The sequence below is a fragment of the Rana temporaria genome, chromosome 13 (assembly GCF_905171775.1).
Source record: "Rana temporaria chromosome 13, aRanTem1.1, whole genome shotgun sequence".
Lineage (NCBI taxonomy): Eukaryota > Metazoa > Chordata > Amphibia > Anura > Ranidae > Rana > Rana temporaria.
Genome location: NC_053501.1, coordinates 78326397 through 78344112, shown reverse-complemented (window position 1 = coordinate 78344112; position 17716 = coordinate 78326397). Strand labels below are relative to the sequence as shown.

General features: G+C 48.9%; 1 protein-coding gene across 2 annotated transcripts in view; it reads left to right on the top strand.

Annotated features, from left to right (window-relative positions):
• ZFYVE26 (zinc finger FYVE-type containing 26) overlaps positions 1 to 17716 on the top strand; it is a 499004-nt gene that overhangs the window by 263797 nt on the left and 217491 nt on the right. The gene's annotated exons all lie outside the window — the stretch shown is intronic.

The window sequence follows — 17716 nt, the reverse complement described above, 5'->3', positions numbered from 1 at the left end:
ACTACAGCGATTTCTTCTCTCCTTGCAGGAACAACAAGCAGTGGTTCCAGTATCTCCATCAGAAAGATTTTTGTTTTTTACTCCACCCTGTTTCTAGTCCCCAAGAGAAACAGAGGTTGGAGACCTGTGATAGACCTGAAGAGGCTAAATCGCTATATCTTCCTAGAAAATTCTAAATGGATTCGCTACAAACGATTATTCGTGTAATCGAACCAGGGGATTGGATGTTATCAATAGACTTGCAGGATGCTTACCTGCATGTACCTGCACTCCATCCTTTCCAGAAATATCCGAGGTTTGCAGCGGGGCATGTACATCTTCAATTTCTGAGCCTCCCATTCGGCCTCTGCACGCCACCAAAAGTCTTTACGAAGACCCTAATTGCCATCATAGCCCCTCTAAGAGAATAATGGCTCCGAATATACCACTACTGGGATGACCTTCGTCTCCTGGAGAAGGATCCAGCCCAATTAGTGAAACAGAACGGTACAGTATACTTCCCGCCTCAAAAGGTAACATCCACTATTCGGCAGTTGAAGGAAGTCAGTGTGACATCCTACCCGTGGGCCTTGAACAGTCTGAGCCTGATATGCCAGATGTCGTCATGCATCCCTATGGTATTGGCATTTGAGACATTTCCAGCTGGAGTTCTTGAGGCTGTCGAACAGACGGTATCTATCTCAACCCATACACCTGACGACCCTGATGCCCAGGAGTCTACATTGGTGGATGAAGAAACACACGCTTATGAAATCACATCCATCAGGACATGTCAACTGGATCACAATTACTACCGATGCCAGTGCAGCAGGTGGGGGCTCACACTGAATCCAGATCTCAGGGCAAGGAAGATGGTCCTTCCATACAACAGGCCTGGTATCAAATATCCTGGAGGTCCGGGCAGCCTACCTTTTGCATTGCTAGCCCTAGAAATTTGAGGTTACAGGCAAACCAGTTCATCTCCGAATGGACAACAGGGCTGCGGTGTCTTATAGACACAGACAAGAAAGAACGCGCAGCAGGTCCCTGCTGAGGGAAGTGGAAACCATAATCCTTTGGGCAGAAAGGAATCTAAAGACCTAAAAGCAGTCTATCTGCCCGGTCATCTCAACTCAAGGGCCAACCACCTATCTCGGGGGTTCATAGATTCCAACGAATGGTCTCTGCACCCGAAAGTTTTCAACTAGATAGTGGACCAGTGGGGTCCCCTCGAGCTGGACCTATTTGCAACAGCATTCAATACTAAGCTTTCAAAGTTCATCTCAAGGCTTCCTCATCCCCAAGCGGAGGCAGTAGATGCTCTCTCAGCCCCTGGGCATGCAATCTGGCCTATGCCTTCTCTCTATGGCCTCTCATTCCAAAACTCCTGTTGAGCCTTATGGTAGAAACCACAATAGTTATAACAGTCCTACTGCACTGGCCAAGACATCCTTGGTTTCCCACAGCAATGTACCTGAATACCCAGCCTTCAGTCAAGGTTCCAATAATACCTTTCTCCTGTCATAGGTATGTCGCACCCATCCAGATCCTCACAGGTTGAATCTTCACATCTGGCAGATAAAAGGGAAAGGTTCCAATCCCTAGGGTGTCCCAACGAAGTTATTGCAGCCCTGCTCAGGGCAAGAAAGCCATCCACAAACAGTATATACGATAAGGTGTGCAACAAATTCAGGGCCTTCATGATTGGCAGAAGCTGCGATCCAGATTCTCCATCCTCCTTTCAACTTCTCGAATTATTGCAGGCAGGCTTAGACCTAGGTCTTGCTTAAGTACACTAAAGGTGCAGGTAGCGGCAATTTCAGCGGCAAGCAGTAAAAGATGGGCCGAGGATTCATTAATAATCCAATTTTTCAAAGCTGTCAAAAGATCCGACCACCAACTAAACAATCTTTTCCCACTCGGGACCTTGCTATCATCCTAGAGTCCTTAGCCAATCCACCTCTTGCCTCTTCGGAGTCAGCATCGCTTTGGAATCTAACCATGAAGCTATCCTTGATAGCCATAACTTCTGGCAGACATGTTTTCTGAACTCCAAGCTTAGGAGCAGATTATAATCATATCATAAAGAAAGAAAAAGTGCAGCGCAAAATTCAATAAGAATATATATATATATATATATATATATATATATATATATATATATATATATATATATATATATATATATATATATATATATTGTGAACTTTGGGGTTTTTTTTAGCTCAGCGAGACAAGTGCTTAAACCGTAATAGTGAATAAAAAGGGGTTTTTATTTGAAAAACAAACCAACGCTTTCTTCAGCATAGGGAAAATTCATCAAAACAAAAGTCCTGCTTGTCTTCAGCACAAATGAAAAAGTCTGTTTTACCTTCAGCACAGCAAACAAAACAAAACACAGGCACATACGGTTTGGTAAGTATTCCAGTCCTTCTCAGCAGCATACAACTTCTGCAGACACCTTCACTTCCACACTCCTCCCCCCTCTGTCAGCACTTCCTCTCCTTTTAGCTGACTTCCTGGGAGTTGTTAACCCCCCGTGTGCCTGAAAGCCTGGGGCCAGAAGGGACTAGACTCTGAAAATTGGCGCTATGTAGCGTCCATCCAGGACCCAACCCTGGCGTCCTGTACATATCCCCCCCTCTGCCTCAACGCGGAGGTGTTGGAGGCACCACTCGCCATCATACAGTGGACTCGGGAGAGGGCATCGGCATTCTGATGCTGTCTCCCGGGTCTGTGCTCTACCATAAAGTTGAACTCCTGCAGAGACAGAAACCATCTTGTTACCCTGGCATTGGTGTGTTTGTTCTGTCTCATCCACGTAAGAGGAGCATGGTCCGATATAAGGCGAAACCTCCTACCTAGGAGAAAATAACGTAGGGAGTCCAAAGCCCACTTGATGGCAAGACATTCGCGTTCCACCACCGCATAGTTTTTCTCAGCTGGCGTCAGTTTCCTACTAAGAAAAACTATCGGGTGCTCCTCTCCGTTGATTTCTTGAGACAGAACTGCTCCTAGCCCTTCACTTGAGGCATCTGTCTGCACTACAAAATCCTTAGAAAAATCTGGCGCCACAAGCACCGGATCCTGGCAGAGTGCTGTCTTAAGCATTTGAAAAGCTTTTTCAGCCTCGGCATTCCATTTGATCATGACCGACTTTCGGCCTTTGGTGAGGTCAGTTAGCGGTGCCGCAATGGTGGCAAAGTTGGGGACAAACCTCCTATAGTACCCAACTAGGCCTAAAAACGCTCTGACCTGTTTCTTTGTTAGGGGGCGGGGCCAGCCCTGTATGGCCTCTACCTTGCTCATTTGGGGCTTCACTAACCCTCTACCTACAATGTATCCTAGGTACTTGGCTTCCTCCACCCCAACCGCACACTTCTCCGGATTGATGGTGAACCCTGCTCTTCTCAAGGAGTCTACCACTGCCTGTACCCGGGGAAGATGGGAATCCCAGTCCGTGCTGAAAATGACTATGTCATCCAGGTAAACGGAGGCATACCGTTGGTGTGGACGTAAAGTTTTGTCCATGGCCCTTTGGAATGTGGCGGGGGCGGAGTGAAGACCAAACGGCATTCTTTTATACTGGAAGTGACCTTCCGGGGTAGAGAAAGCTGTTTTCTCCCTGGCCTCCTTGGTCAGGGGAATCTGCCAGTAACCTTTTGTGAGGTCCAGCGTGGTGATGTACCTGGCAGGACCCAATCTCTCAATCAGCTCATCTACCCGTGGCATGGGGTATGCATCGAACTTGGAGACCTCGTTGAGTTTTCTAAAATCGTTGCAGAAGCGGAGAGTACCATTGGGTTTGGGCACCAACACGATCGGACTGGACCACTCGCTCTGCGACTCTTCGATGACCCCAAGTTCGAGCATCCTTTTAACCTCTCCAGACACTGACACTCTATGAGCTTCTGGGATGCGGTAGGGTTTAAGCCGGATTTTCACCTTGGGCTCGGTCACGATGTCATGCTCAATGATGTTGGTGAGCCCTGGCAACCCTGAAAACATGTCCCTATTTCTTTGCAGAAATTCTTTTACTTGCTGGGTTTGGGGCCTAGTTAGGGTAGCCGCAACCTGCACCAGGTCGATCCCTACATGGTCCCCTGACTGTACCGCCACCACCGCGGACACCGGTTCTCTGTCTCTCCAGAGCTTCAACAAATTTATGTGATAAATCTGGTAGGGTTTTCTTTTTCCTGGTTGGTGTACCTTATAGTTTACCTCACCCACTTTCTCTACTACTTCAAATGGACCTTGCCACTTGGCCAAGAACTTGCTCTCCACTGTGGGTATTAGGACAGCTACCCTGTCTCCTACTTGTAACTGTCTCACTTTAGCCGACCGGTTATATACCCTTCTTTGGGCATCCTGAGCCTTCTGCATGTGCTCTCTCACCATCGGCATCACTTTAGCCACCCTTTCTCGCATTTGAGAAATATGCTCTACCACGGTTTTGTGCGGGGAGGACTCACTTTCCCACGTTTCCTTTACCAGATCAAGCAACCCCCGGGGGCCTTCGTCCATACACTAGCTCAAATGGCGAGAAACCCGTGGATGCCTGTGGTACCTCCCGGATAGCGAACAACAGGGCAGGGAGTAACATGTCCCAATCTTTCCCGTCTTTCTGGACCACTCTTTTTAACATGGACTTTAGAGTTTTGTTAAACCTCTCAACTAGGCCATCGGTCTGCGGGTGATAGACGGACGTCCGCAACTGCTTAATCTGAAACAGCCTGCACAAGTCCGCCATCACCTTTGACATAAAAGGGGTGCCCTGATCCGTTAGTATTTCCTTGGGGAACCCAGTACGTGAGAACATTTGAAATAACTCCCGGGCAATGGCCTTAGAGGACGTTTTTCTCAATGGGACTGCTTCTGGGTATCTAGTGGCGTAGTCTAGGATGACCAATATGTATTGGTACCCCCTTGCCGACTTTACCAGGGGTCCCACAAGATCCATAGCGATCCGCTCAAATGGGACCTCAATAATTGGCAAGGGTACTAGGGGGTTTCTATAGCGGGGCACTGGGGCAGTTATCTGGCAAACAGGACAAGACTCACAATATCTTTTAACCTCAGCCTTCACCCCTGGCCAGTAAAACCGGTCGGTTATCCTGGTCTCCGTTTTCTCCGCCCCCAGGTGTCCTCCCAGTGCGTCGTTGTGGGCTAGATCAAGGAGCATCCGCCTATACGGTTGAGGGACCAGCAACTGCTCTATGGGTTCCCCTCGGCTCTCAGCCACACGATAGACTAGGTCCCCCTTCAACGCAAAATGAGGAAACCTCTGATCTGCACCTGGTATTTGTGAAACCCCATCAATGACAGAAACCTGCTCTCGAGCGTTCACTAAGGTAGGATCCTGTAACTGGGCGGTGCCAAACGCACCCCTGGGTACATCCAGGTCTGGATGCACTAGCCTTGGGGACGTTTCCCCCTCACCCTCCTCAACCGGGGAGAGCTCCTCGTCATCCTCCCCCAGCATGACTTGTAATGGGGAGACTTCCCCCCCCCCCCCCTCAGAGTTCAACTCGGTTTTGAGACCTGACACAGGACCACTATTATTAGAACGAAGATTCTCTGCAACGTCATTACCACCAACAGGTATTTCCACATTAGAGGGGTGTGTTGTGGAGGTTTCAGGCCCGGATCCCCCAGACTCTGTCCCTTCCAAGCTCAGTGTCCCCAGTTCTCCTGGCAGACCCGTCTGTACCTGATCCCATAGTTCCAAAATTAGTGGACAGTCCCGCCCCACTATGATGTCATGTATCAAGCTTTTTACCACCCCAACCTCCTGGGTAACCAAGGTATGGCCATAGGACACAGTTACCGGGACCAAGGGGTACTCCTTGGTGTCCCCATGGATACATACTACCCGTAGAGTCTTAGTTACTGGGCCTATCCTCCCAAGCACCCTGGCATGTACGAGTGTGACCATGCTGCCGGAGTCCAGTAGAGCCCTGGCAGGAAGGTGGTTCACCCACACTTCGCACTCAAACCGTCCGGAAGCTAGGTCAAGATGCGTGGCACACGCTCTTTGCACATAAAAAGAGCTTCTTCGGGCAATCTCGCACTCCATAGGCTCCTCCTGAAGCGGGCACTGTGCCCGGGTATGCCCCCAGGACCAACAGCGCCAACACTGTATGTCCCCCATCTTTGGCACAGGAACCGACCTCCGTGGTTCTATAGCAGACGGTGTAAACCTGCGGACGCCAACGTCTGGCAAGGCTTCTCTCCTTGGGGTGGTGGCTGGTCTGAGTGTCCTTGGCGTGGGTTCCCGACGCTTGGCAGGCCCAAGCAGGTCCTCCACCACGGTGTACCGTTCGACCAGCTCGACCAGCTGGTCAGCATTAGTAGGGTTTCCATGGCTTACCCAGCGCTGTAGGTCATCTTGTAGGGACCGTAGGTACCGGTCCATCACCACTCGTTCCACCATTTGTGGACCTGACAACTTTTCTGGCTGCAGCCATTTTTTAACTAACTGAATTAGTTCATGCATTTGGGACCTGAGTGGTTGGTCAGGTTTGTACCGCCAGCGATGCACCCTTTGAGCCCGGACGGCTGTGGTCACTCCCAGGCGGGCCAGGATCTCGGTTTTTAGACGCTCATAGTCCCTGATGTGCTCAGCTGGGAGGTCAAAATAGGCTTTTTGCGGGTCACCAGTGAGAAAAGGGGAGATAATGCCTGCCCATTGGTCCCGGGGCCACCCCTCTCTCTCTGCTATCCTTTCAAAGGTGGTGAGAAAGGCTTCCACGTCATCGCTGGGCATTAGTTTTTGCAAAAAATGGCTGGCCCTCACAGACACTGGGTTGCTAGTGGCAATGACCGCTTGCGCTTGTCCCTGAGCCAGCTGCTGTACGGCCTCCTGCAAGGCAGCCACCTGTGCTTGAGTGGACTCCTGCTGGGCCGTAAACTGGGCGGATAGCAGCCGTGTATTTTCCTGCTGCGCAGCTATAGCCTGTGCCAGGGCCTGCTGCTGCTGAGCCATCGCTTCCTCATGGCGACGGTTTGACTCTGCTGACGCTTGCTGCTGGGTCACAGTGGCTTGTGCCAAAGCCTTAACGACCTCCTCCATGCCTTTGTCTGCTGTTTGTAACGCCTGGGCTGACTTCACCCAAGACATGCCATAAGTATACTGTCTCTTTAAATGTCAGTTTTAAACGGTTTTTGCGCCTGCAAATGCACTTTGCCCGCATTCGACACCAGTTGTGAACTTTGGGGGTTCTTTAGCTCAGCGAGACAAGTGCTTAAACCGTAATAGTGAATAAAAAGGGGGTTTTATTTGAAAACCAAACCAAACAAAACAACGCTTTCTTCAGCATAGGGAAAATTCATCAAAACAAAAGTCCTGCTTGTCTTCAGCACAAATGAAAAAGTCTGTTTTACCTTCAGCACAGCAAACAAAACAAAACACAGGCACATACGGTTTGGTATGTATTCCAGTCCTTCTCAGCAGCATACAACTTCTGCAGACACCTTCACTTCCACACTCCTCCCCCCTCTGTCAGCACTTCCTCTCCTTTTAGCTGACTTCCTGGGAGTTGTTAACCCCCTGTGTGCCTGAAAGCCTGGGGCCAGAAGGGACTAGACTCTGAAAATTGGCGCTATGTAGCGTCCATCCAGGACCCAACCCTGGCGTCCTGTACAATATATATATATAAAGATTAATTAATATAAAAGTGAAAAAAATATAATAATAAAAAGTCCAAAATGTGTGAAACAAATTCCAAAAATGCCAGATTACAGGAATCTTCACCAGGTGATGATTAAAGTCCAAACTCAAAGTGATCCCTCCACCAGTAAGAATGGGTACTCTCACCTCCAAACATGGACCCCTTTTTTACCAGGTGGTCAAATTAAGCAGATTTCCCAGCATGGAAAGCCAGCAAGCAGGATACATGGATCAATTCCTCATAAGTCAGTGGTAAACGGACCATACATGAAAAAAGATATTCAGATCTAAGTGCTCTCTGATGAGCTAAAACATTTATTTAAAAGTAATGCAACACAGGCTATTCACATTAGCCAAGAAAGAAAACGGCAGTATAAAGATGTAAACACTCACGGAATAGATCATTCAAAGATCTTTCAAAGGATGGCAACGAGCGACGTGTCTCCAGGCTCCTTCCCCCCGTACGCGTTACGTTATTGCAACTTCCTCATGGGGTCCATGTTTGGAGGTGAGAGTACCCATTCTTACTGGTGGAGGGATCACTTTGAGGTTGGATTTTAATCATCACCTGGTGAAGATTCCTGTAATCTGGAATTTTTGGAATTCGTTTCACACATTTTGGACTTTTTATTATAATTTTTTTCACTTTTATATTAATTAATCTTTATATATATATATATATATATATATTCTTGAATTTTGCGCTGCACCTTTTCTTTCTTTATCTTTGCAATTTTCTGGATTGTTGTGAATATCCTCTCCGTGTTTGTTCAGCTTGCATTATTGGGGGAGTTTTTTTTTACTATTACCACTATTATTATTTATTTTATTTATTTTTGCGCTGATTGCACCCTTGATTTTTTATATAATCATATCATATTCTATCCTGACAGAGTGGAACTCGAGTATTTAGCCCCGAGGTCACATCATTCTCGAACATGTCGAAAACTTGGGCACTTCCAACATTTTCAGAACAGGACTCCGGTTCTCTTCATGAGCTGGACATTGCCTCCACTTTGAGATGCCATCTGCAGGCTATGGCATCCTTCAGGGACTCTACCAGGTTGTTTATAATTCCCTAGGTTAAAAACAAAGGCATAGAGGCGTCCGCAAGAACGATTGCCTCATGAATCGTTGGACTCATCCACAAGGTGTACAGGGCAAAGGGACTGTGACCCCCTTTGACAATCTGGGTGCACTCCACCAGAGCGGTTTCTGCCTCTTGGGCGGCAAGAGCGAATGTGTCAATTGAAACTATTTTCAGGGCAGCGACTTGGTCATCCCAACATAAGTTTCTGAAAAATCTACCGAGTCGAGCTCTTTCATCGGTGGAGTTCAGCAGACAGGCGGTAAAATGGGCCTTTGCTTCTTCTTCTAAATCAGGAATATGCAATTAGCGGACCTCCAGCTGTTGCCAAACTACAAGTCCCATGAGGCATAGCGAGACTGTGACATATATATCCAAAAAAAAACTTGGGTCCAAAATTCTTCTAAACCAAGCACCAAGCCCTCCTTTTGAGGAGACACCCCCACTCCGTCAGGTAGGGGGAAGGCTGCTGCCCTTTGCGGACATTTGGAGAACAATAGTTCAGGACGAGTGGGTCACCTCAACTATATCCCAAGTTTACAAGCTGGAGTTGCGAGAGGTTCCCCCTCAGAGGATTTTAAGATCCAACATTCCTTCAGATCCTCCAAAAAGACTTATTACCTCAGGCACTATATCATTTAGTGCATCAAGGAGTGATTGTAAAGGTTCCTGTACCCGAAAGGGGCGCAAGGTTTTACTCAAACCTTTTTTTATTCTTCAAGAACCAGACGGGTACACAAGGCCCATCTTGGACCTAACATCCCTGAACCAGTATCTACTGATCAAGTCCTTTTCGATGGAGTCTGTCCTCCACTCAGTAGTAGCCTCACTCCAGATGGGAGACTTTCTAGCCTCCATCGATATAAAGGACACGTATCTACACCTACTTATCTTTCAGCCTCATCAGAGGTTCCTACGATTTGCAGGAGAGGAACGTCACTTTCAGTTCAGGGCTCTACCCTTCGGGCTTGCTACAGCCCCCCAGGTGTTCACAAAGGTCCTAGCACCAGTACTGGGTCTTTTAAGGACCCAATGGATTCTGGTGCTCGGGTATCTGGACTACCTCCTGCTTCTGATCACTCACTACAAGCTCTAGAACAGAGCATAACATGCACAGTGCAGTATTTGGAAAGCTTAGGCTGGCTCATAAATACCGAAAAATCAAACTTGAGACCAGCTCAAAGTCTAAAGTAGCTAGGTCTGACCCTAGATACAGTCCAGGCAAGAGTATTCTTTCCACCCGCAAGGATCTGTGCTCCGAAGACACCAGACAACCCTCTATTTGACTCAGTATAAGTCTTCTAGGGAGGATGGTAGCCTCATTTGAGGCGGTGTCCTATGCCCAGTTCCATTCCAATGCCGCTATAGAAAGACATCTTGTTGGCTTGGAACAGGAGAGAAAAAGACCTGGATTATCCAATGTTCTTATCTCCTATAAACAAAAACCTCAAGATATTGACAAAAAATTTAGCCAATCGCCTTGCCTCCTTCATTGGTAGATACATCCGTAAGGACCAAGTAGGGTTTATCCCGGGTAGACAGGGGGCAGACCAAATTAGGAGGGCCATTGATGTAGTCTCCCTACTTCAATTGGGTTGGGGTGGAGGCCCCAAACGAGAAAGGATGCTTCTATCCCTAGATTTACACAAGGTGTTTGACTCCGTCAAATGGCCCTACATATTCACTCTCATGGAACAATGGGGTTTTGGTGAACGTTTCTTAGGCATTTTACACTACCTCCCCGAAAGCGATTATTTGCCTCCAAGAACATTACTCGAAACCGTTTAGTATTTCCAGGGGCACCAGACAGGGATGCCCCCTCTCCCCCTTAATCTTTGCCATCGCCATTGAAACTCCGGCGATCGATATACACTCCAACCCCAACATCCATGGAGTCTCGTGTAGAGCCCAGACCCATAATTGTGGCCTTTTTGCAGACAGCATGCTGCTTTTCCTAACTTCCCCCATCCCGTGATGAGCCCCATCCTGGACCAGGGTGGCCGGCGGGCTAGACGCCTCACAGGGACACTTATGACCAGGCATCTGAAGTCTGGTTCACAGTGTCACCATGGATGACAATCACTCCGTTTCGGCGGGATGTGGATCTGTCTTGGGAGTGTGACCCGCAGTCCCTGCTGGATGGGTAAGTACAAGCTCCACTGGCCCGGTCTGGGCGTGGTTGGAGCAGCTGGGTACTCTCTGGGGACTCTCCTCTCCCTCCCCTGCTCCCCTATTGTGCTGCCTGGCCGTCGCTGTGGGTGTCTCTAGGATGTGTTGGGCCCCTACCTGACCTTTGTGGGTTCCCCTCCGGGCGGTCTCTGGGCTCTCCATGGGAGACTTCTGCTGGCCCTCTAGTGCTGAATGTTACACCTGGAGCCTGTCACGAGCACGGATCTCCTCGTGGTTTCTGTCTGCAGGAGGATGGACCGCACACAACACTGCTACTCTGAGGTTGAGTCAGGGTGGTGAGTCCTTCTGGGGTTCCCCCAGTCTGCATCAGCTAGGGGGGTGTTTCCCTTCTTTCTCTCCCTTGTGGGTGTTCAGTCCCTGGTAGTGTCCAGTCGAGCGTGGGACTTCCATGGCGCCTGAGACACCCCAGTGACGGCAGCTGGTCCCTCTGGATCTGCTGTCCCCCTGGACGATTTGTCGGTCCTGGAATCTTTCATCTCCCGGGTTGAAGTGGTGTACAGGCGCAAGGCGGGTAAAAAATGCCCCCTACCCTCTTTGTTTTCTGGGGAGGACACTGATCCAGAGTCGGGCTCTGCCGTAGTGGGTGGCCCCTGCCTGGAGGGCTCAGATGATGTGGGCCCTGATCATTCGGATAGCGAGGAGGAATCCTCTGCGTCCATCGATGCGCATGACAAAGCGCTGGTGAGCGCACTCATTATGGTGGTGCACGATACCTTGAAAATTGAGGATCCGGCGGGGGTGTCTGAAGAGGTGTCGGTCCCCTTTGGGTCTCATAAGTCGGTCCACACCGCTGAGGTGTTTCCTTACCTGTCTTATTTCAATAGGTTTGTTTACAAGGGTTGGGAAGGTCCGCAGCGGTCCTTTTCAGTCCTGAGGCGTTTTTCGGTGTGGTACCCTTTTGAGGAGAGTCTGTTGAAGAAATGGTCTATTACACCGCCAGTTGGGTAATGAGCAAGTTTCTCCGGTCTGTGTGAAACTGGCAGACCAGTTGGTGCAAGGGCTCGGCTGTGGTGCTTCGCTGGTTGCTTTGGCTTAAGTGCTTTCCAGGTGGGCGACTATTTGGGGCCACTCTGGATGACATTATAAAATAAATTACTGGGGGGAAAAGTGGGTTTCTCCCACAAGCAAAAAGGGCAAGGAGCCCCGTCGCAGGCAGGGCCCCTCTTTTTCCGCTCACAAGCATTTTTTTTGTCTGCCCAGATCTGCGGGCAAGAGTTCCCAGCCCAACAAGGCTCCTGCGGGGGGACCAAAGCGTCCTTGGCATCAAAAGACAAACAAAACTGCGGACAAGCCCTCTTCCGCATGAAGGTTTACTCCCGCCTGACTTGCGGGTGGGGGGGGGTCGCCTTCGGTGGTTTGTGGACTTCCCTTGTTTCTGACCAGTGGGTCTGCAAACTCATTTTGTTGAGATACAAAATCTTGTTTGTTTCCTGTCCACCAGACAGGTTTTTTCCTCCAATCTTCATCTTCCTCCGTCTCATCGTCCGGCTCTGTTTGGGGTGATGCAGGACTTGCTCCTTCGGGGGGTGATAGTTCCTGTACCAGCTTTGGGGTTTCTACTCCAATCTGTTCAGAGTTCCCAAGAAGGAAGGGGTCTGTCCGATCCTGGATCTCAAGGCCCTCAATTGTTTTGTGAAGGTACAGAGGTTTAGGATGGAGTCCATTTGTTCTGTGGCGGCCACACTTCATCAGGGGGATTTCCTGGAAATCAAGGACGCTTAGGGGAAAAGGGGAGTAGCCGCGTACTTGCATGTCCCCATCTGTGTCAGGCACCAGCGTTTTTTCTGTGGTTGGGGACGCACACTATCAGTTTGTGGCACTTCCCTTTGGCCTGGCCTCGGCTCCCGGGTCTTCACCAAGGTGCTAGCACTGGTTCTGGCGTTGCTGAGACAGCGGGGGATCGCGGTCATGGGTTACCTGGACGATCTCCTCCTGCATGCGGCGTCGGCTTCAGAACTGAGGGACAATGTGGCGATAGCCCTGTAAGCCTTGCAAGAGTTTGGCTGGGTGTTGAACCTCCAGAAGTCAGTGTTGCTCCCGGCTCAACGCCTGGAATACTTGATTCTGGACTCTGCATGGAGAAGGGTTTTTCTTCTGCCAATCAAGTTTCAGACCCTTCACTCCGCGGTGCGGTTGCTGCTGTTCAGCACGTGGTCATCTCTGTGTTTCTGCATGCCGGTTCTGGGCCTCATGGTATCCATTTTTGAGGCAGTCCCGTATGCCCAGTTTCACACCCGGGTCTTGCAGAGGAAGATCCTGTCCAAATGGGACGAATACCCGGCATCTCTGAAATGTTAGATCCGCGTGGGCCGTCTGACCAGGGCCTCGCTTCTTTGGTGGCTACGGTCTCCGGTCCAAAGGACCGGGAAGTCGTTTCTTCCTCTCCATTGGTGATCCACGGTGATCACGATGGATGCCAGCCTGATTGGCTGGAGGGGTTCTGGGCCTCTGAAGAGACTTGCATATCGATCAACGTCCTGGAGTTGCGTGCGATCAGGTTATGTCTCTCCAGTTGGAAGCAGCTGCTGTGCGGTCGTCCGGTCAGCATCCAGTTGGACAATGCCACGGCAGTGGCTTACGTCAACCACCGGGGGGCCTCAGCAGCTGTACTGGAGTTCTCTCACATTCTACAGTGGGCAGAACTTCACGTGCCGGCTCTCTCCGCCCTTTACATTCTGGGCGTAGAAAACTGGCAGGCGGAGTGGTTGCTGCATCCGGAGGTGTTTTGTCTTGTTTGCCTAAAGTGGGGCACGCCAGACATAGATCTTCTGGCTCAATCGGAAGGTGCAGAGATTCGTGGCCAGAACAAGGGATCCATTGGCGGAATGCGTTGGACATGCTGGTGGCGCCGTGGGGGCATTATCGGCTCATTTATGCCTTCCCTCCTCTCAAGCTCCTCCCTTGTATGCTGAGCAGGGTAGAGGCCGAGAGGATACCGGTTATTCTAATCGCTCCAGATTGGATTTGGCATCCATGGTATGCCAACGTGGTACGGATGGTGGCAGACGCCCCCTGGTGACTGCCAGTGCGGGAGGACCCCTATCTCAGGCACTGATATTCCATCCTGCTTTACCGTCTCTGGTTTTGACGGTCTGGCTATTGAAAGCCAGGTGCTGAGAGACCGGGGGTTGCAGAGTTCTGTGATTCCCACTATGTTGGAGGCTCGCAAGTCTACTTCATGGAGGATATATCATTTCACCTGCAAGGCTTACATCTCTTTGTGTGAGGCTGTGGGGTGGCATCCGCATTCCTATTTGGTATCCAAGATCCTTGTGTTCCTGCAGCGTGGGGTTGATCAGAAGCTAACTTTGAGCACTATCAAGGGGAAATTATCGGCTCTGGCTGCTCACTTGTTGGTGCGTACCTTTTGTTTAAGGGGTTCAACACGTGGCTCCCCCAGTACGCTCGCCTCTGCCTCTGTGGGATCTAAATTTGGTGCTCTCAGTACTTCAGAAGCCACCGTTCGAAAACATTAGGGAGATCCCCTTACGCTCTCTCAGAAGGTTGTCTTTCTAGTGGCTATTACGTCCACTCAGCAAGTTTCTGAGCTGGCGGCCTTGTCGTGCAAGTCTCCCTATTTGGTGGCCCGAGGAAGGGCCTGGCGGCCTCTTTGGACACTATTTCTTGTTGGATCAGACAGACTATTGCCAGGTCTATGCCATTAGGGGGTGGTTGCCCCCCTTTCCCATCACGGCGCATTCTACCAGAGCGGTTCGTGCTTCCTGGGCTTTCTGACATCAAGCGTCTGTTTCTCAAGTGTGTAAGGCAGCTACCTGGTCGTCAGTACACACTTTCAAAGTTTTACAGAGTGGATGTTTTGGCATCTTTGGATGTGTGTTTCGGCTGCAAAGTTTTGCAGGCGGTTGTCTGAGGTTTTGACTCCCCTTACGGGGGGTTCTGTTTGGGTGGAGGTTATTTTTTCCTTTTTTCTGTGTTCCCATTCCTCATTGTGCCACTGCTTTGGGACGTTCCTAAGGTCAAGAATTGAAATGCTGTATCCGTCAATGAACAAAAGAGAAAATTGGATTTTTTCCTACTCACTGTAAAATCCCTTTCTCAGAGTTTATTGACGGGCACAGCACCCACCTCTCCTGTTTTTTTTTTTCTACTGCTTTGTAACAAACTGAGTTTCAGGTAGCAGAATGGGGGGTGCTGTGCTTGTTTTTTTGTTTCTGCCTAGTCCTACTCCTGAAGGTGGTGATATAACCCTAAGGTCAAGAATAGAAGTGTTGTGTCTGTCAATGAACTCATAGAAAGGGATTTTACGGCGAGTAGAAAAAAAATCCTGTTTTCATAACTTTGGTTTTGCTGGATATATACACCACCATTTTAAAAATTGGGAAAGCATCAAATCACACCGATCTTGGTGTGATCAGATGGTTTAAGGGTGGAGGAGAGCTCTAGAGTCATAGACCCCAGATTTCTCAGAAAAGAGTACCTGTTACTGCCTATATTGCTATTACTATTTACATTCTCTGTGATAACAAAAAAAAAAAGATTAAAAATTATAAACAAAAAAGCAAAATAAAGTATTTTTACAGAGGCAAACGCTTGTCCTGTGTCGTTATGTAAAAACAGTGGCGGCTGGTGCTCAAAATTTTTGGGGGGGCGCAAACGAAAAAAGAAAAAAAATTGCAGCCTCACTGTGCCCATCAAATGCAGCCACTGTGCCATCAATTGTCACCACTGTGCCATGCCATCAAATGCAGTCACTATGCCATCAATTCGCACCACTGTGCCATGCCATCAAACGCAGTCACTGTGCCATCAATTATCACCACTGTGCCATGCCATCAAACGCAGTCACTGTGCCATGCCATCAAATGCAGCCACTGTGCCATGCCATCAAGCGCAGCCACTGTGCCCCTCAATTGTCGCCACTGTGCCAATTGTCACCACTGTGCCAATTGTCACCACTGTGCCCATTGTTGCCACTGTGCATGTCACTGTTCCCTTTAATTGTTGCCACTGTGCCCATTGTCACCTCTGTGCCCATTGATGCCACTGTGCCCTTTGTCCCTCTGTGCCCATTGATGCCTCTGTGCCCATTGTCGCCGCTGTGCCCATTGATGCCTCTGTGCCCATTGATGCCTCTGTGCCCTTTGTCGCCTCTGTGCCCATTGTCTCCGCTGTGCCCTGTAAAATGCACTTACCTTTCTCCTTCCACGTCCCTCGATGTCTGCTCCCGCCTTGGTGACGCTTCAGCCAATCAGGTTACCGATAACCAGAATCGGTGAACCTGATTGGCTGGGACGGCCGTCAGTCTTATCCAAGGATTGCACCCCCCCCCCCCCCCGTTCCTTTCCGAGGATAAGCTTCCGGGAGACGAGGGCTGTACTCGGAAAGCCTATCAGAGCCGCTGGCTCTGATAGGCACTTCCGCACAGCCAACCAGCTGCCGTTATTCAGGTGGTCAGCGCTCAAGTTCCGGCCATCTGATTTAGACCAGCGGCAGCTGGCTACAATAACATACATTCATGCAATGCATGAATGTATGTTATTTCAGTGGCGGTGCGGAGCCACCAGAGGGGGCGGCGCTCCAGCGCCATCTATAGACGGACCGCCACTGTGTAAAAAGTGAGGTATCACCACAAATATCAAATTGAGAGCAGTAATTCCAGCACTAGACCTCCTGTGTAACTCTAAAGTGGTAACCTGTAAAAGCTTTTAAAGTGTTGCCTATGGATATTAAAAATGTACATAGTTTGTCACTGTTGCATGGGTGTGCACAATTGTAAAGTGTGTCAGGTTTGGTATGTGTTTACTTGGTGTAACATCATATTTTATATGTTACCAGACAATTGGGCAATATATTGAGTTTTTGTGCATTTAAAAAAAAAAAATGTGTTTGAAAAACTGCTGCGCAAATACTGTACATAAAAAATGTCAACACCCACAATGTTATTCTCTCAGCCCCCGGCTTTAAAAAAAATTACTTTTTTTCACATGTAAACAAAATGTCAGAAGTGACTCTGTCTTCAAGTAGTTAGAAGAGTTGTGTGTGCAAAAGCTTCTAATGTTGGACAGAAAATGACAGAACCGTTCAAACACTCCCCAAACAGTGGAGGCCCGAAATGCAGGGCTCAGGGGCTCCACTCCCCTTAGCTTTTTTTTTTTTGAAGCACGTGATTTGAGCCAGAGGTTTAAATAGCTTCCTTTACCTTAGTGCAGTCCTCCTTCACTTACCTCATCCTTCGATTTTGGTTTTAAAAGTCCTTATTTCTTCTGAAAAATCCTCACTTCCTGTTCTTCTGTCTGTAACTACACACAGTAATGCGAGGCTTTCTCCCTGGTGTGGAGAAAGCCTCTTGAGGGGGCAAGCAGGAGTGTCAGTACACTCTCTACTTTGCAGATAGAGAAGGGAGCTGTGTGTTAGTGGGCGTCCTGACACTCCTGCTCGCCCCCTCCCCCTTCAAGAGGCTTTCTCCACGCCTTGCATTACAGTGTGTAGTTACAGACAGAAGAACAGAAAGTTAGAATTTCTCAGAAAAAATAAGGACATTTAAAAGTAAAATCAAAGGATGAGGTAAGTGATGGAGGACTGCTTGGTAAAGGAAGATATTTAGGGAAAACATTTTTTAACTTTACAACCACTTTAAAAAAAAAGTTGGCTTGGGGCGCAGAGCACTGTGCCCTGAGCACACCCACTTGTGTGACAGAAAATATTAGAATATATATATATATCAAGCATGTAGCCAGTGAAAGCTAAAAACTCCTAGTTGGAAGGTTCATTTCACAGGTGCCTTTTATAGGTGCTGTTGTGCTAGAAATAGTGTAAATCAATATTATGCA